This window comes from Belonocnema kinseyi, chromosome 1 (genome assembly GCF_010883055.1).
Source record: "Belonocnema kinseyi isolate 2016_QV_RU_SX_M_011 chromosome 1, B_treatae_v1, whole genome shotgun sequence".
NCBI classification, from domain to species: Eukaryota; Metazoa; Arthropoda; class Insecta; order Hymenoptera; family Cynipidae; genus Belonocnema; species Belonocnema kinseyi.
This window is the reverse complement of record NC_046657.1, coordinates 103,780,417-103,792,319: the sequence shown is the minus strand read 5'-3', so window position 1 is coordinate 103,792,319 and position 11,903 is coordinate 103,780,417.

Sequence of the window (11,903 nt, the reverse complement as noted above, 5' to 3'; positions counted from 1 at the left end):
GGCGCATACTTTGAATAAAATATTTGTTATCATTCTCTTGAAATAAATGTGTTTTTTTCTTGAAAAAATACCGGTTTCATATGTATACACCTGGTAGCTTTATCAAATAATAATACTTGATTACAATTATTAGAGGAGAGTACCCAAATATAAAATACCAACTCTGTTTGGCTTGATTGTCGGAATTCTATGCACTGAATTTGAAATTAATATAGGTCATTTTAAAGGAAATTTAGTTTGTCATAAGGAGCTCAAATAAAAAATGTTATGAATAATTTTGTTTTATGCTGAAAACACAAAAAATGTAAAAAAGTGCTTTATCCAAACTCGTCAAACTATTCTCATAATATGAGATACCCCAGGAAATAGCTAATAAAATGCAAAATAAAGTATTCTTTTTAATGAAAAACTTCATTCTATGTTTTCGAAGTATAAATTTACTGCTATTTAGATATATTTAGTTTTTGCAGTAGTCGCAAACACTTTTGTAACCAATTTTCCCCGCGCAGCCACAGTGTTATAAAAACCACAGGTATCTCATATTATCAGAACCACACCGTGCAACTATGCACTTACTATGTCTGACCTGTACAATGAAAAACTTCAACACTAGCGATATTTTTCTACTTAGTTATTCAATTTCCATCACTCCAGACAAACTTTACTGATAAATACATATTTAATTGATAAGAAATAGGGTTTAAAAAATTCCCTTCCAAGAACTCGACCACCATCGATTTCACAAAAAGTTCGCCAATAATCTTTAGAACCCCAACAAAATGTAGACTATACCACGAAATTACTCTTTCTTCAAGGGCTACAAGCTACTGGTAGAACCAACAGAGTGGGTCTCTTAGTTTAGCTAATACTCCGCATTCTCATATTACGAGAATATCTCATATTCGAGTACTCTCCTCTATATTAAAATAATAATTGGATTTTTTTTTCGGTTTGCACATGGTCGAATTAAGGGTTTTATAATGTCTAACATCTCAAGTGGAAAGAATCATCAAATTGTTTTTCAGGTCATCAAGGAAAAACTGTTTACAAGAACATAAGGCGGACTTTTGAAATAATCTTATTTGTGCGTTTTTAATTATTTCTCAAAAACTAATGGACTTCTGATTTTAGCATTCAAATGGCATGTAGAGGACATTCCAACATATTCAGATAAAAAATTAATCAAATAAAAACTGTTTTTTTTAAAGAAATTCAATTGAAATTAGTTTTTGAAACTTGTTTTAAAGAAATATGTTTTCAAAACTGCATCCTATTACGAATAATTGTAGCAACTGTACCTTAATATAATTATAATCATAAAAGTTATACATGTTTATATTTTTAATTATAATATAAATAGCAATTTGATTAAATTTAATTTCTTATATCATTTAAAGTGAAATTTCACTAAAAATATATACGCTGCAAAATGTCCCGCTACGTAAAAAGTTATCTCTACAATCCACATTGTTTTTAAAATTACAGTTTCTTAAGTAATGCCATTAAGGAACTAGATAATTAATAAAATCGGAATTATCCAGAAGAGTGAAAACATATTATTTCAAATCAGAATTTTATTTTATTTAATTTTTAAAAATTACTAACTAATAATTTGCAAAAAAAAAAAGAAATGCACAAAACAAATGTTGGAAGCTTTGAAGTTATTTTTGTTTTTTATGGTTGCATAGGAAATATCAGAAGTCAGTTAAACCAGCTTTAATGATAGTTTGAACGAAAACCTGCCTGCTACAATTTTACATTATTATCTTATTTCATGTTCACCAGTAAGATATTAATGTTCTGATAATTCACCATTTTTATTTTTATTTTGTTGTCGATGTTCTGCTACGCTCATTGGTTCCTTTGTAGCGTCAAATCGTAGGCTTGAGGAATCTTATTTTTTATCATATTTAAAGCCTGAGAGATTACATTTTTACGTTTTATTACGATTTTATTTACTTCCTATTTATATATAAATGAAATAAAAAAAGTAAACTGCATGTTTGAAATTTTTTGTGAACCTAATATGAAATACGATTTGATTCTGAAAAAGTAAGAGATTGATTCTGTAGATTTTGTAGATGTCGCAACGCCAATTATTAAATCAATCGGACCCAACAAAGAGCCAAGTACAGACACCAATGCCGCCCCATTCTGAGAAGAGCACGTTGAATGCAATTATAAAGGAGAAGAATGTGCGGCTAAGAGTTGTAATATACTTTTATAGCTAGACCCTTTAAAGCCACCTGAAAATGGTCGAAAGTCGCCAAGGGGTATTCACAACCTAAACTCGATGTCGACTAAGTCAAGGTGGTTGAAGCGGCATTGGATGAGTTTATCGACGGGTTGCAATATGGAGAATTCATTATGAAGTTCAAGGTTTCCGCTTCAAGAATAATGCTTTTATAGTAAAATTTTTGGACAAAATGTCCCGAGTTTGGCTCATTGAAGCTGTTGGAATATTACAACCTTGAGTGGCAACTAAGATTGAAGTGATTTATAGAACATCCCCCAGGTCAAGCTTCATATTGCTCAGGAAGAATCTGATACCTTTAAGCAGATGATTGGCAACAAAGCAAACGCGTTTTACTTTGATACAATAAGCTTGTGCTTAAAAGGCGAAAGTATGATGCTTAAATAACAGAAGCGGATCAGTCGTTTATGACAGTTTTTTAGAAACACGTAGGGCAAAACCTTGTGTTAGATGTGATATCATATCTACGGGATGACCAAGGTTTTGTTCTAGACACGTATGTTCGAGAAATATTCACATACAGATACGCCTCTTCTTGACAGTTTTCGGAGTATTGTACCGGGCAGAATCAAGTACAGTGACTAATTAGAATTTTACCACATATTTAAAAAAGCTGTGCTTAAAGTGTATAACCAGCTCTATCTCTCTCTCACTTTGTATCAAGAAAGCAAACAGAGATGCCCCTGGTGGAATCCCGGTACTAAGGACTCAGAAGGATATGATATCAAATGCCGTTAGGGGCTTATGAAGTGATTATTGTCAGGTGATCGAGAAAATGCCTGCCACTATTGGACTCCAGAAAACCTAAAGAGGTAACTCATCATGTTGATTGAAGGCATTATTTTTGCCTTCGAATAAGATGGTTGAGATGAATAGTTAAATCTCAGGACACATAATGAGCATACACTTCCCGGAAACTAATAGTGTCTATTTTTATAGCAGCAGGAAGTGATAAAATATTGTCTGCTATAATCCGAAAAGGATTGCAGTCCTATTTGGATGCATTGTGCGGCAGCTATCAGGTGCGCTTGGCAGTAGAATATACTCCGGTGGCCTGGAGAATGCAATTTTCATTCCAAAGCTTGTTAAGATACATATTATTTGGCCAAATTCTATAGATTGTTTAGCTTGACAGCCTGTGCCTCCGCAGCTAACACTTAATACTTTTATACTATTTACAATATTTACAGTTTTCTTACACCTACTTCCTCTCTTATTCATAATTTTTCCTTCACTATTCCTCTCCTTTCTTTCTTCTCTTCTTCACCATCTTACACAACACCCCTTTCACCCATTCTACTGCCCTTCTGTCCGCCCTATCATGAAACAGTACCTTCATGCTTATCCCACTCCTTTCCAACTCTTCACACTCCTATACCCAGTGCTTAACTTTTGCCTTCACCTTCACACACGATTCACACATTCTCTTCGCTCTAAAAAGCCAGAACCTATTAAAATCCTGTGTGCAACCGCATTTCATTCTTGCTATAAGTTCCTGACTTCCTTGCTCTCCTTTCTCACACAAATATTGCACCCTTTTCCTTGGCATAATCCACACATAGTTGCCGTTTAACGTTTGCTCTCTTATTCTCTTCTCTCCTTCTGCTTTTTCATTCTCCATGTCATTCTTTTGAATCAACTCATATACCTTCCTTCCTTGCTCGTGCATCCTTCTCACTTCATTAATCTTCAATCCATTCGTTCTAAAATATCTTTCCCTTTGCACCTCCATCTTCCCACCCCTACGCCTGTTCTTCATCCACCAACACTTCCGAACCAGCCTACGCCCCCCTATTTCAAAAATTTCACCTTATATTTATACGCTCGACTCTCCGTTCTAATCCCTAGACGCGTTGATCCTGTCTCCCTTCTGACAATATAGATCGGCGTATTCCTTGTCAACCCCAGTGTCACTTTACATATCTCTTCTGTATCCTGTTTACCTAATCACTTACCGTCCACCCCCACATCTGCACTCCGTAAAAGAAGACATTCATCACTAACGAATCGAACAATTTCATTCTTCTTACAAAATCATCTCCGAATAACCTCTTCCTGAGCCCGCACACCTGCCTCATCATCACGTTTGCTCTTCTCACCCTGTCTTTTATATGACAATCTACTTCCCCATTCCTTCAAAACAGGAAGCCCAGGTACACAAACTCTTTCACCTCTTGTACCACTTTTCCCTTTCACTTTTACTCCTCTCCCTTATCTAGGACCACATCCGGACTTCTCCTTCTCTAACATCTCCTACCATTCCGGTCGCTATCTTACTTTCCATATCCGCGATTGAAATTGCAAAAAGCGATGAGCTCAGCGGGTACCTTCAGAGATTCCCTTCCCCCCTCGCAGCCTATCTTTTGTCACCTCATATACTCCCTTACCCTTTTGATCAGGTCTGTCTCCATTCCTCTCTCTTACATTACCTCCGACAACCTTCCCCTATCCACCGAAAGGAACGCGCCTATTAGCTGTTTAGTTATATGCTCTATCATTTAATTTGTGGGCGCTTCTGATCAATCACACAGAGTTACTAACACCGTTAATAGGTGGGCGTATATAATGTAAATGTACAATGGATGACATCACTGTGGAGAATGGTAATGTAAAGACGAAGTGTCACATGCTGGCTTTATATATAACGAATCGAATATGAATATTGAATTATGACATGCCCACGTCTACAAAGCACACCAAAAAGATAACACATGACATTAATCATCAAATTGATAGCTGAATGGTCGACACAGATCACTTTCTTTGCCAAAATCATTTTTACAGCAGACACACTATTTAAAAGTCCTTATGGTCTGTAAAGTTAGTAGCTGCGTTGAGAAAAAACAACGTAAAATTTCGGCTTAGGAATTTCCGAAGATCATTGTCAGAGTAAAACTTTGCGTTAAATCTCTGATCATAAATCCTTGTTCATTTATCTACAGAAATATTTGCATGTCAATGGTTAATTAAAGATCTTGAGATAATGGCCAGGTTCATATTAATTGAAAGTAAGGGATCGGTACTTTCTTTACCGATTAAACGGAGTAGCACAATTGACACCTGTCCTATTCTATGGACGCGTTCATAGAAATGACAGGTCAGTTTCTTTTTCTTTCTATTTCCTATTTCACTTCTGATGGCCGATTTATGATTTTTAACAATATTTTAATTTTTTTCTCATATGAATATATTTACAACTTTAATTTGCCGCCAATTTATGAAAAATAGAGGCAGTGATGTAAAGAACGCGGATATCTCTAAAATGAGCAGTTGTGATTTCTATTTATTTTTAGGTTATGCTAACCCATCTGTCACCAGTATCAGCCTAAGAATATACAAGGATTACCACTGCACATCTCAAAGATATCCGAGTTCACACCTCAATAAATAATTCAAATTTGAGGTTATGCTCACTTCCAATTGTACCTGTAAATTCACAAAGAATGTATTCACTTATTATATTCTCAATTCAAGAAAACAGTCGACGTTTATTTAATACCCAACTAAATTTCTAAGCAAATTTTTTTTTAATTAGTGCGGTTTCTACAGAGCATTGATCCAACGCTGGTGCGAGTGAAATCGCATCTAGCTTAGGGACTTTGATGCTGTTTCTAAGTCAAAAATCAAACGAACCTCTCTTTCTATGTCCACCCGTTAAAAAAAGAGGCTGTTCGATTTTTGACTTTCCACACGGTATCGGAGTCCCACTGCTGAAGCCCTGCAGTGGCTGCTTCAAAGTCAAAAATCGAGCGAACCTCTCTTTCTATGTCCACACGTTAGAAAAAATTTAGAAGGAAAGTGTCACTGTTAGCCAGTTCCCCACTGTATTAGCTATTATAGCCTTCCTGGGGTGGCATTGTGATGCCCTGCTCCAATTTAATGGATCAAATCTTTGTTTTTATCGCATGAATTTAGACACAAATGTTTGATCGTTTTGAAGTGATCAATCGCAAGAATCTCCTCATACATTGTACTCGTATGTCAAAGGAGAGGAGCAATATTCGATAATCGAGAATTCTTCCCGACTTCTCAATTATTGACCGTCATTTTTCTCTTTTTGGTAAGTAATATAAAAAAGTTATAAGTGCAGTCGTTCGTTTGAAAACAATTAAACATCTCTGTCTACTGACCGCAAATCTCTATTTCCATTCGGCTCAATCCTGCCTATTCAAAATTCTTTATATTATGAAAAAAGTCAGATATAGTTCGAAGACAAACCATTCTATCAAACGTAAACGCAATGCTTTTCCCGCGTTGCAAGAGAAATAAAAACTGGGCTCTCACTCAGCTTCGTTCAAATTTCGTAAGTTCAAAAAAGACTTCCCCCACCTTTGTCTTTTTCCTTCTTGTGAACATTGCTTGAAACAATTGAATATTGCTTGACCTGCTTTAGTGGGGCTCCGATACCATGTCGAACATCGAAAATCTAACGGACCTCTTGTGCTAACGTGTGGAGATAAAAAGAGAGGTTTTTCGATTTTCGATATTATGTTAACTATATTTTTAGTGCTTTTTCCATAGTTGATTATTCCTTTATTAAATGTTGTACATTTTTAATTTTTCTATCATGTTTTACGATTAATAACTGCAATTTGTTTTATTTGAAATAACTTTTAGTTTGAAAAATATACTTCCTTTTTTCATCATATTACAACTCAATTAACAAATTACCCAACTGTTGTAGAGGGGTCGGTCTTTATTTCGTAAAGACAAAAGTTTGGAGGGGGATTGAACCCCCTAAACACCTCCCCTGGATTTGCCACTGGCTGCAAGGTTTATTTAAACATTCCGACAAACGTTTGTCAACCAACCAACAAATCAGGATATCCATTCACACCTTCGGAAAAATCAAACAAATCTAGTAATATTTTAGTTATCTTCTGAAACATACAGAAAGATTACTAAAATATTGCAAGATTTGACTAAATTTTCCGAGGATGTAAATGACGCAGCTATCTCTGGCATACATGATCATTAATCCTGTATATTTTCAGGTTATGTGAACCTATGTTTTTACCAAAGAACACACAAAAGTAATCACTGCGCATGCTATAGATATCTCCACTCTTGTTCCACTGCTCGTTACCTCAGTGCTCCCAATACCGGCCCACAACCGAAACTGTGCATACGTCGCACCAGCAGCCTCATTTGATTCTTATCGGGGTTTTAAGAACAAAAAATAATATCTAAATAAACTTAAAGCAAAAAATTATTTGTTGTCTAAGTTTTAAAAATAAATTAAGCTCTGATTATTTTTGACGTTTGTGTCCATGGTGCGCAGAAATTCAAATCAACCGTCAATATGGATTGTTACGTACATGTCTACTGCGCAACTTCATTTCTCGAGCGACCTCGATAACGTGAAAACTCTCTCCGAAATTTTCATAGAATCGAGGTCTGACTGTACCTCATCACCATTTAATCGAGGTACCGATTGTGCTACCACGCTCCGTCGGTAAAGTAATCTTGTTCAAACACATCGTAAGTAGTGCAAGTACCGATTCCGCACTCTTAATAAATATGTACTGGCCCATTGTCCAAGGATTTCTAATTAATCATTGACATGCAAAGATTCCTGCGATTAAATAAAAAATAATTTATTTTCGAGATTCAACGAAAGGTTTCCGCTGTGACAATTACCGTGGCGAATTTTATACACTGTGTCAGCTGTAAACATTATTTTGGCGAATAAAGTATTCTGAATTGACAAGGTGACCATCAATTTCATGATTAATGTCCTGTGTCATCTTTCTGGAGTACTTTGTAGGCGTAAGTATGTCATAATTCAATATTTATAGCCGCTACCGCTTTATAGTCAACCCTTGTTGACTTTAACCCGAATTAATGATTACCTGCAACATTTTTACCCTTGTCTTTCTGTGTAAATCACTACACGGTAATGATGCCAAAGTCAACGTTTCACGATGATGCTGACAACAGGAAGAGATTTCATCTCCCAGTAGGCACTCGTTATTAATAAGCTTAATTGTGTTTTAAACCAATTATTTTCTTACACTTAGAGCTGTTTAGTAGAACTTATAAAGTAATGAATTTTACAAAAAGATGAAAAATTCCTGACCGTAAAAAAAGTAAATTCTATTTTAAAAAAAGATAATTTTTTAAATGTACAAAGTATTTAGTAATATTTGATCGCAAATTATCCTGTGAAGTTCATGTTGAAACAGTGGTATAGAAAGCTATGTCTATCTGGGCGCGTAGATTTGCAGTGCGGAAACCTTGATCTTAAAACGCAGTATTACTTATTGTTTATATAAAATGATGATCAGGTTCATAACAGCACGTTCAGTAACTATCCAACATCAACTCTTAAAGAAACTTTGTACGTCCCGCAGCTGCATATTTTCATAAGAAAAATTGCGACACCGGAGGTCTATAGGCTCTTAGTAGGGGACTAAAGGGAAAATAAATAAATTATTTGCACCAGGAAGTTTCCTTTGGTACACAGGCAGCTATGGAAACTGAGAAATAGGAAAGATCTCTAAGGGGACATATAAATGCTAGCATGTTTTCATTTGAATAGTTCGGCAAGAGCCAGATATTTGTCAACAAGTGATTTGTTTGAGTATTCCTCATTTTTTTCGTTATGTTTGTACATAATTATTTTTCAATAATATCCATGAATCGCACTTAGGTTTTTGTTACAGGAGTTTTCGAAACAGTTTGCAACAAAATCATTCCCCCAAGTCGAGTTTTTTTGTGAAAACGTGAAAATTAGTGTCAAGTTTCGCGAAAGCTTCCAATGATTTTATACTTTCTTAAAAATTTGCAACAAAAAACAATAATCTTCTATTTTACACGCCTTCTAATGAGTTCCATAAACTTGATAGTATTTTTAGTGCACCACGTATGAGGATGTGGTTTGAGGGTAAGCCATTTATATTCGCTAAATACTCCTCGGGATATCTCCTAGTAAACTTTAAGAGCCCAGTTGGAGAAATATTACAGATATTGCCCTGAAACCTTCATATGATCTGATAGTCAATCTAAACTTAAGGTTCTCATATCTGAAGAGAATGGTTAAATGAATGCTTCCAGGGTAGGCAGGAGGTAGCAGGTTATTAAGATCTTTTTAAGCAGGTTAAGATCTTTTTGAGGTGTCGAATGAAAATAAGGTCTGTCTAATCAGAGTTCTTGGCTATAAAAATATTGATGGTAATGAGAAATTATATACACTGGCTAAGATGGTTTCTTTATAGATTTCGATTGGCCAGGATCTCTACTACGATATATCATACACATCGGCAAAGCATCCATTGATAAGCGGCTATTGAAAGAGTAAGCGTACTATTGCAAAATAATCAAAAAGTGTTTACTCCAAGAACCTTATAACTGGTACATGAAATAAGATAATTAATGAAATCTTAAACATGTGAAGCAAGCAGCTTCATGTCTTAGTAGGGAAGCTTACAGGACGCTGTTGCAAGTTCGATTTCTTTAAAAGTTCTCTTATGGATGCGCATGCAACATTTTCCTGCTTACCATACACACTAAAAATATTATACCATTAAATGAAATACACTCATAGAATGCGAGTAAAGGACAGGCAAGTGATTGTCAAATTACAAACACGTTTCCTTGATTTGTAGCGTCCTTTGCCAATCGTATTTATGCAATTACGTTATTTCTTTAGAAAGTATATATTATAGGTATCATACAGTGAAACCCTCAAAGAGCCCTCCCTTCTATAGTCCTTCCGAGAATTGAAGCCGCGCCACGGATGAAAGTAAAAGGTTCTATTGGGGGTATGCGCTGGTCACTCAAGCGTGGCCAAGCAGAAGCGTGGCGGTAAGGAATTCTACCCTAATTTCCTACCTGTGTAAATAAGTCTCGACATTCCGTTAGTTCAATCAAAGCAGGAGACACTCATGAATTAGCACGACAAAACTCAAGCGGAGCAGCAGTGAAGCTCCGATGCCTACTAAAGCCGGTAGGACTGAACGGATGAATATCGTCAAGTTATTGGACCAATGTTTATCAAAAGTAGCAGTGTATATAAATTCATTTTAATCCAAGATTAAGTATAGAATGAAATATAGGTTAAAATTAATTATTCACTATAAGAGTTCTTGTCAATATTTAATTTAAATTGAAATATCTTCTGAATAGTTTCAAATTGGCGGCGTTGTCGTAGCTAACAATAGACTGTACGAATCGATAAAGAAAAATAACAGGTATTGGATAGACAGATAAAGAGAGAGAGAGAGTAAGAGTAGAAAGAAAGGTCCGATCAAGTTCAGACACTTGAAGTGTTGACGTGCAACCTTTCGTCGAAAAGTGTAATCTTTTGTGGATATTGCTGTCTTCTAATGTTTTGATCAAGTGAGCGACTGGTATCTGGACCGAGTATTCGAGAAAAACCTCTGCTTTTAAAGGATATACTCAGCGGTCCGCAAACGTTTGAAGTACATAATCAGGTAAAACATTTATTTAACGCGTATCAATCAAGTTTCTTTCTTTTTTCAGAAAAAATATTCAGTTGACCCTTGTCTCCATATCACAACAAATATTTGTTAATATGCATTAAAATCCACATGAAATGGGTTATGAGCCCCGGACTGTTCACATCCGTAGCTGGACATAATGAGTTAGTTTCTACCCACCGTCAGCCTCGAAATCGTCGCTGTAGAAAAGGTTCACTTTATTATTTTTTTATTTAGATTTTTTTTTGGTGTCATTTCAGGTTTTCCATTATTAGCAACGAACGAAGGCGAATGCTTGATAATTTAACGTATTTATGATTTAATTCAATACGATTTTGTGAATTCATTTAATACAATGTTTAAAATCTTTTGCTACGATGCTTAAGTTAGTGCGAATTATAAGCATACACCGCCAAAAATTTCTTTCGGAATTTTACAAAACTTGTGGTGAAAGTTCTTTGCAGTTACATGTTTCGTAAAACTATGAAACAGTTCGTAATTATCAGTAGCACAAACGGCATAGTATTTCAGTTACATTTTTCGTGAAAATCTAAAATTTTTCGTAATTTTCAGTAAGGGTAACGTAAAATTCTTAGAGTAATACATTTCTTTCGCTTAGTCTTAATTTAAATACATATAAAATGTTTGCGCATTAAATTTTAATTAAACGAAGAAATGTATTACTCTTGGAAGTTAAAGTTGCCGTTACTGAAATCATCTGCGTTAGCTAGTACTGGGCAAACTAACGATATTCTAACCTAAAACGGTCAAAAACCCGTTATTTTGATGTGTTCGAGGCCCCGTAACATCGCGAAAAATTTTTTTTCACAAACTGATAATGGCATCGTAAAGAACTACTCTTTACCTTCAAAATGCGATGCCTAACTTTTTGATAAGATTTTTCATAGCCGAGATATGGCGGATTCAAATATGAAAAATTTCACCCCCAAGCCCGGTAATGATAATGTATACCCGGTATACCCGGTATACCCGGTATACCCGGTATATAATGTATACCCGGTATGATAATGTATACTAAGGGGTTATGGAGGTCGCTGATTACAAATCCAATATCAAATTTAAAGAATTCAAAATGGCGGATCCAGAATGGCAGCCATATTGAATTTTCAAAATCTGACTTCATATTCTTAATGAGCAACCTCAAAAACCTATATATAGATTTTTTCGATCGAATACGATCACTTATA